At 43.3% G+C, this 20,137-nt stretch overlaps 1 long non-coding RNA gene across 1 annotated transcript; it reads left to right on the forward strand.

Annotated features, from left to right (window-relative positions):
• The first annotated feature begins 3,343 nt into the window (after positions 1 to 3,343).
• On the forward strand, positions 3,344 to 19,890 carry LOC148129910 (uncharacterized). Its single transcript, XR_015750483.1, has 4 exons — positions 3,344 to 3,640; positions 11,913 to 11,936; positions 16,371 to 16,517; positions 19,135 to 19,890. It is a non-coding gene; the product is annotated as an uncharacterized LOC148129910 (long non-coding RNA).
• Positions 19,891 to 20,137: the final 247 nt, after the last annotated feature.

Raw genomic sequence — 20,137 nt, forward strand, 5'->3', positions numbered from 1 at the left:
AGGTAAATGGTTGCCAAGGTCTGTTTGTGTCTTGGTGAGATTCAAATGGGGGAAAGGCCCTTTGTGAATGGGAGTAGTCTCTTGTGAAAAAGGGTTTCTGAATCAAAAACAAGATATGTGGACTTCAACTCCTGGAATTCCCTACTGGCTGGGGAATTCTGGGAGTTGAAGTCCTCCAGGCTTCAAGTGGCCAAGGTTGGAGACCCCTGCTAAAGATGGGGGATGAGATGGAGACAAACTAGAAACAGAACTGAGGTAAACGGTTGCCAAGGTCTGTTTGTGTCTTGGTGAGATTCAAATGGGGGAAAGGCCCTTTGTGAATGGGAGTAGTCTCTTGTGAAAAATGGTTTCTGAATCAAAAACAAGATATGTGGACTTCAACTCCCGGAATTCCCTGCTGGCTGGGGAATTCTGGGAGTTGAAGTCCATATATCTTCCAATTGCCAAAGTTGGAAAACCCTGTGCTAGTGAAAAGTTGAGCATCCAATTGAGATAGATTAACCTCGTTCCTTGGCGAGAGGGAGAAGACACGTCTGCCAAAGCAAAATGCCTCATGGAGACAGATGGCAGATAGTCTGCACAGCTCTTCCAAACAGTATTCTTGATGGATTTCTCTAGAATACGGATGCACAACTTTTTTTAAAAAAAATATATTTCTGGGCTGAGAGCCATATTTGGCCTCGGCGAAGAGGGCCAGAAATTCTGCCCTCCAAAAAAAAAGAAAAGAAAAGAAAGAAAGAAAGAAAAAGAAGTAGTGAGCGAGACAAGGACAAAAGCTAAACTTGGATCGGTTTCATTTCCATAACGTTGGCAGTTAATTGAACTTAAATATATGAACCTGATCCATCTCTGGTTGTGCCCTGAATAATTTTTCTCTGCTGTCACGGTCGACATTTCAATTTGGTAACAACTGCGAGAGATCGCTGGTGGCCACGTTGAAAAAGGTTGGGGACCACCGTTGGTTGAAGGTTGCAGAAGAAGGCTCCTGCCACAGTGTTCTCTCTTGGCAAGGGCAGGAAAACAGCCCTGTTGTTATATATGCTGGAGAACTGCGAGCTTCATGCTGTTTTCATTAACCGTAAATGTCTCTGCATATGTAGGGCCTGAGGTGTTTGCAGAAAATCCAAACAGAGAGTAGCGCTAACTTCTACTCGGTTTTGGAAACCCGAGTTGGCTACCGCTTCCATCTGAGTTGTGTAGCTCGGACTGTTTATGCTGGTTCTGATTCTCCTCTATCTGTGGTTTTAACAATAGCCAGTTGAACAGACTTGGGTTTTTTTTAAATGGCTGCCCAGACTGTGAGGCGGGATTCGGTGTTATCTCATGCAGTGGAGGTTGAGTATGATAAGAGAACACAGCAAATGGGGAATTATTTCATTATTCCGGCGATGCATTTTTATAGACAGGGCGAGGGAAAAAGGTACCGGTGAGATTGCTTAACTTGGTTCCAAGAAAACGGGATTAGCCTTAGAAGAGCATGCATTTTCGCAAGGAGGAACAGCGGCAGAGTTTAGTCTCTCTGCCTCAACACAGCAAAGTGCCCTGGATTATCATTGCCTGCTGTGCAAATAGCTTTTGGACCGAGGGACTGGCCCTCTAACTTAAATCAGCCAAATTTTATATGAGGGATAATTATAGCGCATGCAGAAAACAGAGGGAAGTGATGTGTCACTGGTGAGAAGATGAATAAGAAATGGGAGTGGTGAGTGTGTGCATCTGGTGGTCTCTCACATTGTGACTGTGGGGGCACAGAGCGGGGGGGGGGGGAGGGGAATGATGCAACGTCAAATGTAGGAAGTGCTGTGCAGTCACCAAACTGTTGCAAAGAGATTGGGCAGAGGGAACACGAAAGCAGGAACAGGACCATTCGGTTTGGAAACAGAAACTTGCTAGTCTATTTTTTTTTTTTTTTTTGCTCACCTCTTTGACCTCCCAAATTCTTGGAAACAGAAACTTGATAGTCTTTCCCCCCCTCACCTTTTTGACCTCCCAAATTCGGGGAAGAAGTAATTCTTTTCTTTTCAGTGAATCTTGGTCTGGGTGTCAAATGCATCATCGGAGTGGACTTTCCTGGCCTTCAGGTTCTTTGAAGCAGAGCAGTGAATAGATCCTCCCCATCGGTGCTTTGAACCAAAAGAGGTCCCATCCAATGGACAGTTCTTCCGTGTAGTGAATTGGCCTAGATAGCTCCTCCGGTTTGTACCCACTTTAAGGTAGCTTGCTTGGGTTTAAAAGAAACCAAATAATGGAATAACAGAGGGACGTTGGAGGTCTTCAAATCCAACCGCCTGCTCAGATAGGAAACCCTGTATCATTTCAGACAAATGATTGTCTAATCTCTTCTTAAAAGCCTCCAGCGACGGGTCAAGTCATTCTACTGGTTAATTGTTCTCACTGTTAGGAAATTTCTCCTTCATTCTAGGTTGCTTCTCCCCTTCATTAGTTTCCACCCATTGCTTCTTGTCTTGTCTTCTGGTCCTTTGGAGAATAGATTGACTCCCTCGTCTTTATGGCAGCCCCTGAGATATTGGAACACTGCTATCCAGGTCTGCCCTGGTCTTTCTTTCCACTAGACTAGACAAATGCACTTCCTGCAACCATTTTTCATATGTTTTAGCCTCCAATACTCTAACCATCTTTGTTGCTCTTTTCTGCATTCTTTTTTTATAACATGTTGGCCAAAATTGGATGCAGTATTCAAAGTGTTGTTTAACTCTCTGAGGCTGGTCATTTAAACTGAAGTTTCAAGTTGGTATGAACAATAAACTTCGCCTGTTTACTCCAACTTCTGTGAACCATTTCACAGATAATGTGTGAGCAGCGCTATAGAGATAAATTTGTTCTCTTTTGCACTCTTATTGATCGTAACTCTTTTACAGTTTGAGTTACTGGATTTCTAATTTGTTTTTTTCTTTCTCTCTAACCAGTGAACTACATGTTGTATCTGGCTCAGGAGTGGCTGCTCTTAATTAAACCTACTCCAGATCTCATCATAGATACTTTGGGGGGCGGGGGGGAAATCCTCAGTTTAGAATCTCTGGACCAAAATTTCAGTTCTGTCCTATAGCATAAGATGGTGCAGTTATCCAAAACAGTCCTGGACTACTAATACGTCTTCTTTATTCACAGGCAGGGCTGCCAGTTGACCAGAAATAAAATCCGCTTGCCTTGCTTCTTTGCCTTCCCCAGCAACTTAAAAATCCTACAAAGCAGAAGACAAACTCCACTGCAGCATGGAATAAATACCACAACTTGCTGATGTGTGCAAGTCTAGCTGCAGTGAAAAAAAACCACAGGCCCTGAGTTGGTGGGCCCCACTGGCCATCCTTCGCAATGTTTTCTCAGTCTATTGCAAAGTAGACCTCCTTCTTCGGGCACGAGGGTTCAAATACATGGAAACTAGCAGGAAGTAAAGCTCCAGGGTTTTGAGGAAGTCAATGGGATGCAACTTCGGAGGTTAAACGTCTCAACTTGGTCCAGATGACATATGACTCCAGATGCCATCCCACATCCTGCTGACGGAGTGGGAGGAAGCAAGTATTTTTTTGGAAGGTCCTTATATTGGTTTGCTTCATTGAGAAACCTGGCTAGGGAAAAACCATGTGGAGCTTTGCTGTGTCCATATTCTGCCTCTTGACTGGTGAGTGTATTTTTAATGGTTTTTCTCAAGAGCCGGTGAGTAAATCTGGGGATTCTGATGTTTTGCATTTAGATTTCTAACTCTATTGTTTTTAGAGATAATTCAAGACAGCAAACATAGCTCATATTCCTTCCTCCTCCTTGTTGTCCCCATGATGACAAACCATGTGAGGTGGGCTTGGCTGGGAGAGAGAGAGAGTGACTGGCCCAAAGTCACCCAACTGGCTTTCATGCCTTAGGTGGGACTAGAACTCACGGTCTCTGGGTGATGGGCCCAGTAAGTCAGCTGCCTTCCTTGCCTAAGATGGGACTAAAACTCACAAACTCTTGGTTTCTAGTCTGGTGTCTTCTCTACCAGGGTTTATCTTCAGTCCAGGGTGCCACCCCCATGACAATAGAAGAGCCACTTCAACCTGGGATCTTCTAGATGAGTTGGGCCTATGATCTTCACCCTATCTAGACAATAGTGGGCTTGCTTTTTCAATCTCTCTCCCTCCAAGTTGGAAGGAGGCTGTTATAGATCTTTCCAGCTGAATCCTCTTTCCACTTTCGTGGGCTTTGTTGAGGAGTGTGGGGGAAGGACTGGCTCCCCAGTGTCAGCCTCTAGCACAGGGGTCTCCAACCTTGGCAACTTTAAGACTTGTGGACTTCAACTCCCAGAGTTCCTCAGCCAGCTAAACTGGCTGAGGAACTCTGGGAGTTGAAGTCCACAAGTCTTAAAGTTGCCAAGGTTGGAGACCCCTGCCACATAATGTGAAATAGACGGACTCGTTTAACTGGGGTGGCAGCTCTTCGGTTGGCTATATCTTTTTATTCCAAATCTTTCACACTGGATCACAAGCAGCTCTGCATTGGCTCCCCATATCGAGCCTCCAAATGTTGGACTACAAATCTCATCACTCAAGCTTAATATCCAAACCAGATGATGACCATAGGGAATGTAGTCTAGCAAATTCTGGGAATCACATCCAATGAATTAGAAAGCTCTGGGGGAAACAGAATGCAATAAGACTTCAATTAGTGCTTTAGAGATTGATCTATCTAGTCTATGGAGGCTAAATTTTACTTGCTGGAGTAATGCGGTTTCTTTTGCTGATTCTTTGTTAGTTACAGTCACTGTATTCACACACAAAGTACTGAACCATATCAGTTGCAAACATAATGTACCAAGCTTGGATAGCTCTTACATGGGGTTGTGTTGAATGTATAAGGGTTATATGATTAGTTACTGGTTCAATGTAACTGTGCAAACCCAAAGCATGGGTTCAGCAGTAACTAGGTGAAGTGTGTGGTTGTGAAACCAACTTTTAGGCCAAAGAAGATTCAGCAGAAATCTTATCTATCTAGAGTGCTACAGTGAACTTAGTCCAAGTAATATGTTGATCTCCATGTGAAGGTCATATGAAGGTTATCATTAGTTGTGAAGTTCCCTGGGTGTCTATTGTCTTCACTGATATAGAGGCACTAATGCTTCTACCAGATAATGGCTAGCTTCACATCACAGACTATGTACGTACACAATAACCCAACCCTTGTATGTTGAATTTGTGTGACCCTTCATAAATAAAACAAGCCCTTTTCTTGGGATTCTGTTCAGGCAAAAACTAAATATACCACTTCCTATTAATCATATATATATATATTTTATCTCTATCAGAAATGTTTCACTATGACAAGTGTCCGCTGGTACTTTGAAAGACAAAGGGAGGAGGCAGTTTTGATAGTATTCTCATTCCGCCTGTGCAAACTGATTCATTCTTTTTTTTAAAAAAATTAAAAAAAATGGACTCTTTCCTCTAATTTGGTCATGACCCTTTCTGAAACTCATAATTTCGGAACACTTGACTTAATATGATGGCCTGAACACATTGGCCTGAACACATTGAGGAACACCACAGCATTTCAATGTATCCATTATGATGCATGAACCTTAGGATATCTAGCTCTGGAAGATGACCCTACTGAACATAAGATTCAAAGCTGAGTTGCTTTAGTTTAGAGTAACAATCAAATAAAAGAGGGGGAACAGACATTATGGACTTCATAAACAATTCTGAACCACTGGGTCTGTCTCCTGAAAAGATCCTTCGTAAAATGTTTTCTCAGAGGAAGAAAAGAGGTGTATATAGGAGAGGACGCAGTGGCTCAGTGGCTAAGACGCTGAGCTTGTGGATCAGAAAGGTCGGCAGTTCGGCTGTTCGAATCCCTAGCACTGTGTAATGGAGTGAGCTCCCGTTACTTTTCCCAGCTTCTGCCAGTCTAGCAGTTTGAAAAATGCAAGTAGAAAAATAGGGACCACTTTGGTGGGAAGGTAACAGCGTTCCGTGCACCTTCAGCATTTAGTCATGCCGGCCACATGACCACGGAGACATCTTCGGACAGTGCTGGGGCTCTTCAGCTTAGAAACATAGATGAGCACTGCCCCCTAGAGCCGGAAATGACTACCATGTATGTGCGAGGAGAACCTTTACCTTTACCTTACAGGAGAGGACCTATATGGACCTATATTGTCCATATGGAGGGGGGGATCTTGGTGGTTATAAAAAGCTGAGCTTCCAGCAACCACCCAGAATTACTGATATTAGTTTTGTGTCTTCCTGCTGCTAATCATAGAACAATTTATTTCTTTTCAATAGAATAATGAGTACAATCTGGTTCGGTGTAATGTAAGAGAGCTGCTTATGGTGCTAGCATTCCAACCTGTCTTCAGAATGTGCCTTTTTTAAATAATCTAGAATGATAAAAGACAGAATAATCCTCAGCCATATGCTCCTTGTAATCATCACTGCAAATACCTGGCATATGGTCAACCTAATAAACGTATATATGTTTCTATTTATGTACGTTATTAACTTCTGAATGTAATACTGAGCTGTTAATTCTTGTGCATTCGATGTAAGGTGTCAATATTCAGCAAAAGAATTAGGTCTGATGTTGGGAGAAGGGTGGCTTCCCATCTATTTAGGATATTGGTGAGGTGAAGGGGAAGCTGCTTCATCAATACGCTTGCATGGGATCTCAGTGGAGAGATAGCTAAAAGCATAAGAAAACCCACTTGTTCAAATCTCAACCCAACCTTTTATGGCTTGTGGCAGCATCAGCGAAGGATTTCTAGGCACAGTTCACACGATCACAGTTCAGTAAAGGAAAATATCTGGCTACCACAAAGAAGAGGGAGCCAAGCTATTCTCCAATGCACCTGAAGGCAGGACAAGAAGCAACAGGTGGAAACTAATCAAGGAGAGAAGCAACTTAGAACTAAGGAGGAATTTCCTGACAGTGAGAACAATTAATCAGTGGAACAACTTGCCTCCAGAAGTTGTAAATGCTCCAACACTGGAAGTTTTTAAGAAAAGGTTGGATAACCGTTTGTCTGAAATGGTATAGGGTTTCCTGCCTAGGCAGAGGGTTGGACTAGAAGACCTCCAAGGTCCCTCCCAACTCTCTTATTCTATCAGGAGGGGTCATCTGCCCCTTAGGATTGGCTCACCCCATTTTGAGGTGAACAAAGTCACGCATCCTAAGATCAAGGGCAATCAACTTTATAATTGCCTAAGTCAGCTTTCCACTTGGTGAGCCACAACTGAGTAGATATCACCTTGCAGAATTCTTAGTAATAACCGCACTGGCTGGGGAACGCTCGGACTTCAATTTCACACAACATCTGGGCCAGCAAGTCCCAGGTGGACCATTATCTTCTCAGTTGACTCCAGCCAATTTGCAATTCTTTCAGCTTTCTTCGTGTGTCCCTTTCTCCCCTTTGGCTCTCTGTAATCTGGAAGTATTATAAATAATTGCATTCTACGTGGTCTTTAGGGACCTCACAATGCTCCCTCATTGGCTCCACGTGCCAACCTCATGTGGGAGGCTGAGCAGGGGGAGCTTGGCCAGATCACGTTGCCCAGATCGTTTTTTTTTTTTTTTTTTACACAAGTGAGTAAATGGGTATTCAAAGCCTGATTGGCCCTTTTCTGAGCATTTCACTTGCTCTTAAGTCCTTTATTCCTAATTACTGCTAATTTTCTCCAGCCAGTGCATGCAAACACACCCTGAACCCTCTGGAATGCTATTCTACGTGGCAGCAGTGTTGATGTGTTTGTGGGCACAGTTTGTGCAAACCCCTGATTTAGCTTGAAAGAAGGGGAGGGGGGTATCTCCTGTTTTTTTCAGAGGGCAGAAAGAAAGAGAGAAAGCTTGAATGAGGCTCAGAGGAACCGAAAATGCTGGCAGCCTTATGCAAGTATCTGGGGGCAGGAAAAGCAGGGGGAGGCGTGCAAGAGGAACTAGTAGTATGAATTTATCTGCAGGGGTGTATACCATAACCACAAACTTCTCCCCCTCCCCTTAGTCTTAGCAAAGTTCAGTAGAGAATATAGGCAACTCCGCTTCTCATTTCAAAGCTTTAGCATGCTTTGCCAGCCATAAACCCTCATCTTTAATACTTCACATTAAAGCTTTCCCGTTCATCAAATGGCAATAAAAACGGGCAAGACAAGCTGAACTCTTGGGTGTCTGCATGGAAGCAGCCATGCGTTTCTCTTAACCACTGCATGAAATTGAGTTTGGAATGCCTTTTCTGAGATATTTTTTTTAAAATTTCCTGATCTAATTTAATGGTAGGTGATGGTAGGTGGGAACTGCCTTGGGAGACAGGAGGGTAGGCTGGTAGACTAGGCCAGTGGTCACCAACCATTGGGCTGGGGACCACTGGTTGTCCGCGAGAAAATTTTGGTGGTCCACAGAGAAATGTCTCCCTCAAAGCAATTAATCCAGGCTGCACGGGAACATAAGGCTGTGCCACCCACATGGCCGGCAGGAACACAAGGCTTGCATCCCTTGCATTGCGAACAACACGAGGTAGTGAGGGGAGGAGGAAAGGGGCAGAGGGGGGGAACTTGCCCCATGCACCTCGCCTGGCCACCAGGTTGCTTCTTTCCGCCTCTTTCTTCTGCTTTTGGCTGCACACAAGGAAAGCAGCAAAGGTCTTTCTTTCTCTCCCCCAAACTCCACCAGAAATGAGTCTTTGGGACCCTGCAAGGCCTCCTGCTCCAAGAGGCTGCACCGGCGCAACAAGTCTCACAAAGACTCATTTCTGGTGGAGTTTGGGGGAGAGAAAGAAAGACTTCTGCTGCTTCTGCTGCTTTCCTTGCATGAAGCTAAAAGTCTCTCCCCCCTCTCCCTCCCTCCCTCCCTCCCTCTCTCTCCCTCCCCCTGAGAACAGAGCTAGAGATGGTATCCTGCGATCCCAAATAAAGAATGATCGATCGGTAGGAAAATGGGGTGGGGAATTTTCCTGCAGACTTTTTGGGGGATTTTCCCAGGGTCTCTGGTCCACGGGATTTAAAATGATGAGTTTGGTGGTCCCTGAGGTCCAGAACAGGTTGGCTACCCCCAGACTAGGCCACCGTGGTGCAAAATATGTCTCAGCCCAAAGAAGCAGAGAAGGCGTGGGCTTTTTTTTTTTTTTTCCAGAAGGGGCACTCCCTAGTTTTCCAGAGAATATAAAGGCAAAAAGAAAGGGTTTTTTGAAAAAATACTTTCAAGTTTCAATCGTGCAAGATTCCATTAATGTATCCTTACAATAAAGAGCGGTGGGGTGTGTGTGTGTGTGTGGTGGCTGAGTGGTTAAGATGCTGGAAAATCTGGCAGCCCAGGTGTGAGATCCGAGTGTCACAGGGTGAGCTCCCGTCTTCATCCCAGCTCCTGTCAACCTAGCAGTTCGACAGCATGCAAATGCGAATGGATAAATAGGTACCACTTCAGTGGGAAAGTAACAGCGCTCCGTGATGTCATGCTGGCCACATGACCATGGAAATGTCTTTGGATGGTGCTGGCTCAGTGGCCTTGAAATGGAGGTGAACACTGCCCCCTATAGTCAGCAAAGAACTAGCGGAGTAAAACCCACAGGGGCTACTTTTACCTTTACAATGAAGACAGGGTTAGTATTCATGGTTATGCTTCCTGTCTGAACTACCTCGAAAAGCTAACAGGTTTCCACTCAAGGAGTAACTAATTAGCCTTCACTTAGCTATTTTCAAGGTCAGCCAAATGTCTTGAGGTGCTGCCATTTAGCAGGTTGTTAAGACTTTATAATTCTTCCCTGTGTTTTGCTCACAATATGGATATGATTTACCACTGCTTACCCAGCCTGCTTTTGTTAATTCTACCAGGTAGACCAGACTAAGAAACCAATGCCCTAAAACTCAGTATTACTTTTATTGAAACAATACAGAATCTTGCATGTCAAAATGTGCTCCTTCTACTTTAGCCTTGTGTGAACTAAGGAGTGACTTATCTGAGGTGGTTTCTAAAGTTACTTTCTTGCCTTTGGTTCAATCCACTCTTATCTGACCATTGCTCTGATAGCAGCTCTTCCTTCTGTCCTACAAGTCCATTCTGTCTGCTCTCTACACTTTTATAGTCCTTAGATCTCCAGGTGGTCTCCTTTCCAAGAACAAACTCAGCTGTACTTTGCTTAGATTTTGGACACAACGTTTTCTAAAGGCTGCCATCTCTTGAGAAATATATATGCTCTTTTATTCGATGGCACCACTTTAGTTTCTCTATTTATTTATTCGATGGCACTACTTATTCGATGGCACTACTTTAGTTTCTCCTCTATTTTTTTATGACCCTTATCTATTAGCTAGCTCTATACCCATGTTTCGCTATGAAACTATGTGATCAGGCTTAGTTTTAGGGGAGGAAAATAAGGGGACAAATGTGCCTCTGCCTACCAGTATCCATGGGTATTCACCTGGCTAGCATCCTGTCAGTGTGTGAGAGAGTTGAGGGCTGTTTGGAAAGTGAAACAGTATTTGGTGTGTGAGCAAGAAGGAGACAGCAAGGAGCCTGGGCGTGGCTTAGCTCAACTGTTCTGTGCTAAAGTTGCTTGGTGCTGTGAAACTGAAACCAAAACTCCTCTCCTCTGCTTGTGTTTTGCATTTGAAACAGATTTCTTTCCAGGTGGGGAGGGGGAGTAGAACTCCTTAGCATCAGAGTGTGTTATTTATAATATACGTAATACTAATGCTCTGATGGTCATTTGGAAAAATCCTTTCTTAGTGAGTACTTAGAAGCCAAGAGGAACATACGTGCCAAATTTCAAGTTTGTAGGCTTTATGGTTCTGGAGATTTTGTGATGATGCGTGAGTGGTATTTCAAAGATAGATAGATAGATAGATAGATAGATAGATAGATAGATAGATAGATAGATAGATAGATAGATTCTGGGTAGAGTTGAAGTGATTGGATGGAGCTCAACATTTACCAGCCAGATGCCCTTCCTGACGCCACACGAAGTTTGCAGCAGATTTTTTTTTTCTTTGCACCCTAGGAGAGAAACATCTGCCTAGGATTGAACTCTCAGCCTTCCAAATGGGAGGCGAGTGTTTTCTCCACTAGGCCACCATGCCGCTCTGTTTGTCCCCTAATTAAAAGCATTAAAAAAATTGCAATAGCCACTTACAATACAGTGCACACCCCACACTTTTTGCAACTCCCCAAATTCACCCAGAATTCGCAGGACAATTTTTTTTTTCATAGTTTGAGGAAGTCTGCTCAAAACATTGGTAGGGTTGTACAATAGTAGTTTTTTTTTTTTTTTTAAGAGGGGAGAAAATCCATAATGAGACTTTGGACTCCTAGAGATTATATCACAATTTGTAATAATAAATGTGAATTTCTAAATGTTTTTTGTTGTGTGATTCAGAGCCTTGTGTGTGATTCAGAGCATCATATAGCAGCTTGGCATGTGTCCATTAATAACTCTATTTCATTCAGTTCCTGTATTCACTTTAAAAGAAGCACTTCAATATTAGGGGGCATCTTTCAACCAAAATTATAACATCCACTTTTAAACAAAGTTGCTCTCTAATGATGACTCCTCTAAAATATGCATTCCTAAAATTATTTCTGCCTTTTAAACGGTTCCTTTTTCTATTTTCTAATCATCGCCTCTGTTATATATTACAAAATGCAGTGCAGTTGGATATCCAAAGCAAACACTCAACAGCAGAAAGTGCGCTGATTCAGTCGGTTGACTTCAACCTGGGGTTCTCCCATAATTCCACTTCCCCAAATGCAAACTTTCTAACTCAACCATCTAACCTTTGCCCTCCAAACAGCTTGGACTACAATTCCCATCCCTGGTAGCCTCTCCAGCTTTGCAGTGGGAAATATTGCAAGGGAAGCAACTAGATTGAAGAAAACTGATTTTTTTAAAAAATGCAGAGCACTGTTTGTAACTGAGCTGTTGTTTCCTTTCTTTGCAGGATTCAGTGTTGCCGAGGGACCAGGTGAGGCATGCAAGTGGAACTGTTTGTTTTTTTTAAAATGATATTTTTTTTTTAGCAAATGATTCATGAGTAGTGAAAGAGCAGCCAGTTTAACCATGCATACGAAACAGCCCCATTTATTTCTGGCTTTGCTCTCCAAAACCCATGCATTTTCCCACCCAATAACACGCAAGGCCTCCCAGCAAATACGCATTTGGGTCTACCACTTCTGCATTGGGAAGAGTCATCCCAATTTGCATTTAAGCAAATATTCCAGGGTTGTTTATCACGGTACACAATGAACAAGAGCCTTTGGATTTTACAAAGCCGCCAGCTTTCGTTTTCATTTTCAAATATTTAAATCTGCCGCATGATTCAGAAAAGCTTGTGAGCAAAATAAAATAAAATAAAATTAAATAAAATAAAAAAAACAAACAACCCAGTGAAATGGCTCAGTGCAGCTCTGCTTGTATGAATGGGACATGCTTTCAGTGAAAAATTAAATTTGTTTCAGCTGTGTTTGGTTGAATTATCCCTCAACTGGATGGCTTTTTGTGTGGTAGGCTAAGCTTCATATCAAGGACTTAATAAGTTTCGGAGCCTTATGGGTACATATGGAGAATATTTGTCATGATAGGCCTGGCTATTAAAAATGCCCAGTTATACAAAGCATGCTGACAAAACTGCTCCCCACCACATCTTCTCTAGCTTCTCTGGAAGCAAGTTATGGCATCCATCCAGTTTTGAGCATGTGGGCCTGGCTTGCATGCACAAAGCGTGGTACCAGAGCACCACTCCAGTTGGCCTGGATAAGCTGCCTGTTTGTCCAGGCAGAACAAGAATCTTTTCTCAGGATAGCCTGATAATTTTGTGTATTTGGAAGTGTGAACTGCCACGTAGCCATTAATTACTTTAGAAGGTCCTGCATTTGCACAACCTAAGAACATCTCGCTTATCACAATAATGAATCCAGCCCAGAGGTGGCATTGAGCCGGTTCTGACCAGTTCTGGAGAACCGGTAGTGGAAATTTTGAGTAGTTCGGAGAACCGGCAAATCCCATCTCTGACTGGCCCTGCCCCCATCTCTTCTCTGCCTACCATTGAGTCCCAGCTGATCGGCTAGGTCTTCTTTGATTGCCCTGCACAGGAGAACGGAGCTGGAAAGCAGGTTAGTGGGGTGGGGAGGGAATGGGGATTTTGCAATATCCTTCCCCTGCCACGCCCACCAAGCCATGCATATAGAACCGGTAATACGTTTTTTTTGAATCCCACCACTGATCCAGCCACATGTTAAAGGTGAACACATTAATAGCAATAGCACTTACACTTATATACTGCTGAACAGTGCTTTGCAACCCTCTCTAAGCGGTTTACAGAGTCAGCTTATTGCCCCCAACAATCTGGGTCCTCATTTTATCCACCTCAGAAGGATGGAAGGCGCAAAAAAGGCCTGAAAAATGGCCTGAAAAAGGCCTGAAAACCACCTGAGAAACGGCCTGAAAAATGGCCTGAAAAAGGGCTGAAAAACGGTCTGGAAAAGGCCTGAAAACGGACTGAAAAAGGCCTGAAAACCACCTGAGAAACCACCTGAAAACGGCCTGAGAAACGGCCTAAAAAATGGCCTGAAAAAGGGCTGAAAAATGGCCTGGAAAAGCAGCCTGTTTTTTGGGCGATTTTTTGGCCATTTTCCGGCACTTCAGCGCCTGCGAAGACCAGCTGGCCAGAAACCAGAAGAGCAGCTGGCAATGGTGTGCGTGCCCATTGAGAGGGCTCTGCAATGCCACCTCTGGCATGCATGCCATAGGTTCGCCATCACAGATATATGGTGTGACCTCTCAGGAATGCAGCTGTAACTGAAGAAATGTAGAAAGGTTCCTCCTTGTTGTGCATCTTTGCACTGGATGCCAAAGCAACAACTGATGTTTCCTGTACAATTAATAGACAACTTCAAGTGAAGTTTCTGTGTAGTCAGCTCTCAGTGTCATCGCTGTTTTTTTCCAGACGTTTCCTTTTGTTTGAGCTAAACTGAACTCCAAAAGTCTCTGATTTGTTAATGGTTGGTGAAATTGGGAGCAGGACCTTTTACTGAATATTCTTCAGTGGGAGGTGAATTGGACAAAACCGTGAGCAGTGGGGGCTGCATTTCCCTTCTTCTTTGCTGAGGCATTTTTGTTGTTTCATTCTTTGTTGACATGGTCCGTGTTTGTGAATACCGATTCAAGGTGCAACAGAAGAGATCCCGAAGTGGGAGCCCAACTCTCTAATTTGCAGTCATTCATTCATTCATTCATTCATTCATTCATTCATTCATTCAAACAATTATTAGATAACAGGTATAAGTATAAACATGGTTATAAATACATGAAATGGATACAAATAAAAAAGAAACAATAGGACAGGGACGGTAGGCACGTTGGTGCGCTTATGCACGCCCCCTACAGACCTCTTAGGAAAGGGGTGAGGTCAATAGTAAGTCTAAGGTTAAAGTTTTTGGGGTTTGGGGAAGAAAACAACGGAGTCAGGTAGAGTGTTCCAGACATTGACCACTCTGTTGCTGAAGTCGTATTTCCTGCAATCAAGTTTGGTGCAGTTAACCTTGAGTTTGTATCTATTGTGTGCTCTTGTATTGTTTAGGTTGAAGCTGAAGTATTCATTGACAGGTAGGACATTGCAATAGATAATTTTATGTACTATACTTAGATCAAACCGAAGGCGGCGTAGTTTTGCAGTTTACACAATGTCTTGGACAAAACAGGTTCTTTTCAAGCTTGTTCTTCGTGACATTTGACAGGAGGTTGAAATGTTCCTGTGGCTTCTCTAATTGTCCTAAATGTCTTGTCCTTGCCATTTGGTTATTTTCTTGTAGTTTACACACGCATTGAGGCACATCTCCTTAAACACAATTTTACCATTGGAAGAACACACGAAGCTTTCTAGCTTTAAGATCTCCTCAGCTTTCTCCAATCTTCTCATAGCTCTTTCTTTTGCTTTGCTGATAGTCAGTGTGTCATTTCTTTTGGCTGGAGGAAACTGTAATATGACTATCTGTAGCCTCCTTTATGCGGGGAAAAAAGGCCTTTAAAAATCTTCATCCGGCTGTTCTTAGGTAATATATCGGGCCTGGGTAAGCAACCTTTTTTTCTCATTGCTACTCTTAACAGATCCTAATCTTAAGTGAGCATTTCTCTATCCAGAGGTAGTTAGAAATTCTGGAATTGCAATCTAAAGGCCTCTAGAGCAGGGATCTCCAACCTGGAAAACTTTAAGACTTGTGGACTTCAACTCCCATAATTCCTCAGCAGCTTTGCTGGCTGAGGAATTATGGGAGTTGAAGCCCACAAGTCTTAAAGTTGCCAAGGTTGGAGACCCCTGCTCTAGAGGGTATCAATTTGGAGAAAGCTGATCTGTTTTGGGTATAAGCACTTGAAGTGTGGGTTTACATACACATTTAAAAACCCATCTGGGAGAGGCAGTGTAAAGCTTCAGTTTAGAGCAGGGGTGTCCAACCTTGGCAACTTTAAGACTTGTGGACTTCAACTCCCAGAATTCCTCAGCCAGCTTTGCTGGCTGAGGAATTCTGGGAGTTGAAGTCCACTAAGTCTTAAAGTTGCCAAGGTTGGACACCCCTGGTTTAGAGTTTCAAATTAAATCTGTTTCACTTTCTGAACCTGGCGATCGGATGAGAAGCCTCTCAGTTGGAAGCCCTTTTTCAGGTCTGCCAAATTGGGGAAACCGATTCCGATGGTCAGGTAGGCTCACACCAGTGGTTCACATCAGTTCAGCAATTGAATAGATTCCAAGGGATGGGCCAAGCTGCACCTGGACTAGAACTGGATATGGGATCAGGGCATTTCTTCAAACGCCTTCTACTCTCTGTTCCAAGCAGAGAAATGCAGGAAAGGAACAGAGAGACCTGGTCTGATATTCTGCAAAATTGTGTTGTAATTGTGGCAGATCGTGTGGACCGTGGGTGGGATTAATTTTTTTTATTATTACAGGTTCTGTGGGCGTGGCTAGGTGGGCGTGGCGTGACTTGCTGGGCATTGCTTGGTGGGCGTGGTGTGGCTTGGTGGGCGTGGCTTGGTGGGCATGGCAGGGGAAGGATACTGCAAAATCCCCATTCCCTCCCCGCTAATCTGCTTTCCAGCTCCCTTCTCCTATGCAGGGCAACCAAAGGACAGCCAGCCAATCATCTGGGACTCAGGATGCAGAGAATAGATGGGGGCGGGGCCAGTCAGAGGTGGGATTTGCTGGTTCTCCGAACTACTCAAAATTTCCGCTACTGGTTCTCCAGAACTGGTCAGAATCTGCTGAATATCACCTCTGGTATGGACTTAGCCCCAGGTTGCCGAACGCTGCTGTCATTTTGACAAGAAATGATAAAAAGGCACCTTCTCTGTATTTCATACTTGTATCAAACCAAGGAAACCAACTGACCGTATGTCTGTTCTACAGGAAACCATGGAGACTGTTATCATATTAATACAGGCATCATGATTGGGATTGTAGTTGGAGATCTTCTTCTCACCCTCCTCCTCCTGCTCCCTGTTTATTGCTGCATCCATCAAAAAAGTGTGAAGAAGAAGAAGAAGAAGAAAAAGAGTAAGTGAACCATGCTTGACAATGAGTTTATTCTGGGGCCAGCAAAAAAGGAGGAAGGAATGGGGAGAATGGCCAATTGGACTCAAGTATTATTTCTGCCTGCCTAACCCAGCTTTCCTCAACCTGGGGCCCACCAAATATGCCACATTATAAATCCCAATCTCTTTATTATAAATCTCTATAAATCTCTAGTGATGTTCTGTAGAGATTCTCAGCCATCCACAGGTCATGGTTGTCCCAAAGGTGCTTTTTTAAGGAGGCAACTGGGCTTCGTTGTTTTTTCTTTTGAAGACATTTCACTTCTCATCTAAAAAGCTTCTTCAGCTCTGACAGAATGGTAGTGGGGAATGGAAGGGTTTATATTTCTTCCATTCCAGGAATAATGGATGGAAACTGAACAAGGAGAGATTCAACCTGGAAATAAGGAGAAATTTTCTGACAGTGAGAACAATCAACCCATGGAACAGAAATTGCCTTCGGAAGTTGTGGGATCGCCATCACTTGAGACTTTCAAGAAGAGACTGTCAGAAATGGTTGTAGGGTCTCCTGCTTGGGCTTGGACTAGATGACCTACAAGGTCCCTTGCAACTCTGATTATCTATTATCTGTTATCCTTGCAGACAGCTTCTTGGATGAGAAGCAAAGCATCTTCAAAAGAAAAAAACAAACAAGAAATTCCAGTTGCCTCCTGAAAAAGCACCTTTGGGATTTCCAGTGAAGCTTTCCTCTTTTAAGTGATCTTAAAAAATGCCCATTATTTGATGATTCACATAAGTGAGAGATCCTTGGTGCTCTTTCAAGCTTCATGGTTTTCTTGCAGACCTTTCTCATTACCCAAACAAGATGACATCATCAGTGCTAGTAAAGGGTGGGGTTTGCTCCCAGCTTATCGTCTAGTGGCACCTAAATCCTTAACCCTAACTTAATTCACATAAAATGTGATATGGTAAGTCATATCCTAATTATCCCAGTTACTAATAACAGGTCAGGTGTTAGGGTTTCATATCAGGCAAGACTCAGAGGGAGGTGAAGTCCTCAAGGAATAGCTTTATTGGAAATATCATATTGGCACACATCTAAGGGTGGGTTGCTACCGGTTCGCCCCGGTTCAGGTGAACTGGTTGTTAATTTTATGGCCAGTTTGGCAAATCCCAACCCTGGTTGGCCCTGCCCACCCCGCTTCTTCCCTCCCAGGAGTCCCCATGTGGCCCATTTTAGATCCCAGATAAGTGCAGGGCCCACATGGAGGCTCGGGAAGGGTGAAAAATGGGTCTCCCAGAGGCTTGGGAAGGCTGGAAATGGACCCGTTTCTGGCCTCCAGAGAACCTCTGGAGCCCAGGGAGGCCGTTTTCGCCCTCTTGGAGGCTTGAGGAAAGCCTCCAGAGCCCGGGGAGGGTGAAAATGGTTCCACACCATGGAGCAGGAAGCCGACTAGGTCACAGCCACCATAGCCACGCCCACCTAGCAACCAGGCAGAGAACTTGCTGCTAAATTTTTTGAAGCCCAACCCTGCACAATGTCACCTCTAATAAATCCTTTGAAGTGTTTTGAAGATTGGCTGGAGAATCATGATTTAATTAGGGCAATTGCTGGAATCCTGATAGCAAGCCAACTCTGGCATATGTAATTTACAGTCACCTAGTTACTATCTTTGAAAACATTTATGGAATGCAGTTTTGGTTTGCAAGCTGCCGTACTGTTCCCCCCTCCCTTTCCATTGGCAACTCTAAAAAGACCATAGAAATATTTTATGAGTTGACACACAGATCTGGTGAAAACAGACTCTAAAAGTTCCCGCGGTTTTCACCTAATTCAAAGTAAACGTTTTCCACTTCCCCCACAAACCCTCAGTCACACGGTCCAATCGGCATACAGTCCAGCTGCTAGATGACCTCAGTCTGCCCTTTCTTTTTTTTTTTTTTGAACACTTGCAGGAATGTCCTTGGATCCCAAGGGAAAGCATTTTGTTTTGGCTACAGCATCTCAGCTATCTCTATTCTCCCCTCCCCTCCCTATCGCTCAGCTCCAGTATGTGTCAACACTGAAGTGGAAAAAGATTTAAAAATGGCCTCACTTCAGTCAACTTCAGGGTTGACATCAGGAGTGCGCAAGGGAGATCAAGATGTTGGCTGTGGTCCCTGATAGAAGCCACACCTCTTTTTGGGCGCATGGGGAAAAGGGCGCCCCTTCAATTGCATTGTAGCCACTATTTGAACATGATTTCGTCCCACTGAAAATGTCCTCTCTATCATTGCATATTCAGTGAGCATATGTGGGCTTTTCCCCAGCCCCTGACCTTAACTCTCTATCTGTGAAATTGGCCTAGCAGCTATTGCTTTTACCGCAAATATGAACAGGCTGGCAAATTTTTATTATAATTCCTCTCCTAAACTCTAACCCCTGCCTATCATACAGTTACGTGTTCTTTGGCGAGAAAATGCCAACCTTTGTTGTTTCATTCAAAATTATTTTCAATTCATTTAAGTGCGGGCCATTACAACACTGTCCTTTGCATAGAGGTGGGTTTTTTTTCTAATTAAAGCCAGAATATTAAAGATTAAAAAAAAAAACCTATCAAAACTAATTGACACTCCCCCCCCCTTCATACTTTCTACAGAGGAACCAAGGAGTTACGTGAACATGATTGGAATACAGAAATGACCAACCCTTTCCAGTTGGAACTGCATTTGTGCCCTCTGCATCAAATATGGTCAGATCTGGGCTTCTGCAGAATTAAATATCAGAAAGCAGAAACTGGTCCCTAGGATCGAGCGTCAAAGCCTGGAATTGCCTCTACAATGAACTCTTCCTAAGTTTCTTGGTCACCTCGCCCATCAGAAATAGTTTGCAAATTGTCCAGCACAATATTTTCTTCCTTTCTGCCTTCCCTTTCTCTTAGCAGAACCGTTCATCAAGGAACCCCAAAGCCAGAGATGAGGTGACCCTCTGGCTGGTCCTTAAACCTTCAATATTGATTGGCATTTGGAACAGCATTGGTTCTTGGTTTGGTTTTTGAAAAATTTATTTCTATCGCTTTTAAAATAATATTGAAAAAAGGAAGAAACAAAACACAAAGAAAATTGTAATGCAAATACGTATGTGCATACAAGACACATAAAAGTGTCTTAAAAATGAAAAAAATATAGAAAAGGAAACAAAAAGAAACAAAGTATAATGTATTGTTACGACCATGAGCTGATAAAGTTCTCTATATATGTATATTTAATGTAAATATTATTCAAGTGCTTATATGTTAATTTTTTTAGATAACTATCATTCTTTTTAACCGACTGTTCTTTGTATAAATGAGTTCTGCACTTCATTATACTTGTCTGCACGAAATTTATATCTATGATGAACCACTTTTGGAAAATTTGGAAGTGGTTATTTTGACATCTGAACATTCCACAATGGGACATTTTCATCTCTGTTTGTGAACTGGGGACGATTGAAAGATCTAGATTGTTAAAAAGTATGGTTTTCATTTTTAAAGGGGGTTCATGGAGGTTGCTTGGGAGAGAAATAGAATAACAGAGTTGGAAGGGACCTTGGAGGTCTTCTAGTCCAACCCGCCCAGCTCAAGCAGGAGACCTGGCCTATACCATTTCAAACAAATGATT

Source organism: Notechis scutatus, chromosome 8 (genome assembly GCF_049901735.1).
Source record: "Notechis scutatus isolate UNSWTSFEM ecotype Mainland chromosome 8, rNotScu1.2, whole genome shotgun sequence".
Classification (NCBI taxonomy): domain Eukaryota; kingdom Metazoa; phylum Chordata; class Lepidosauria; order Squamata; family Elapidae; genus Notechis; species Notechis scutatus.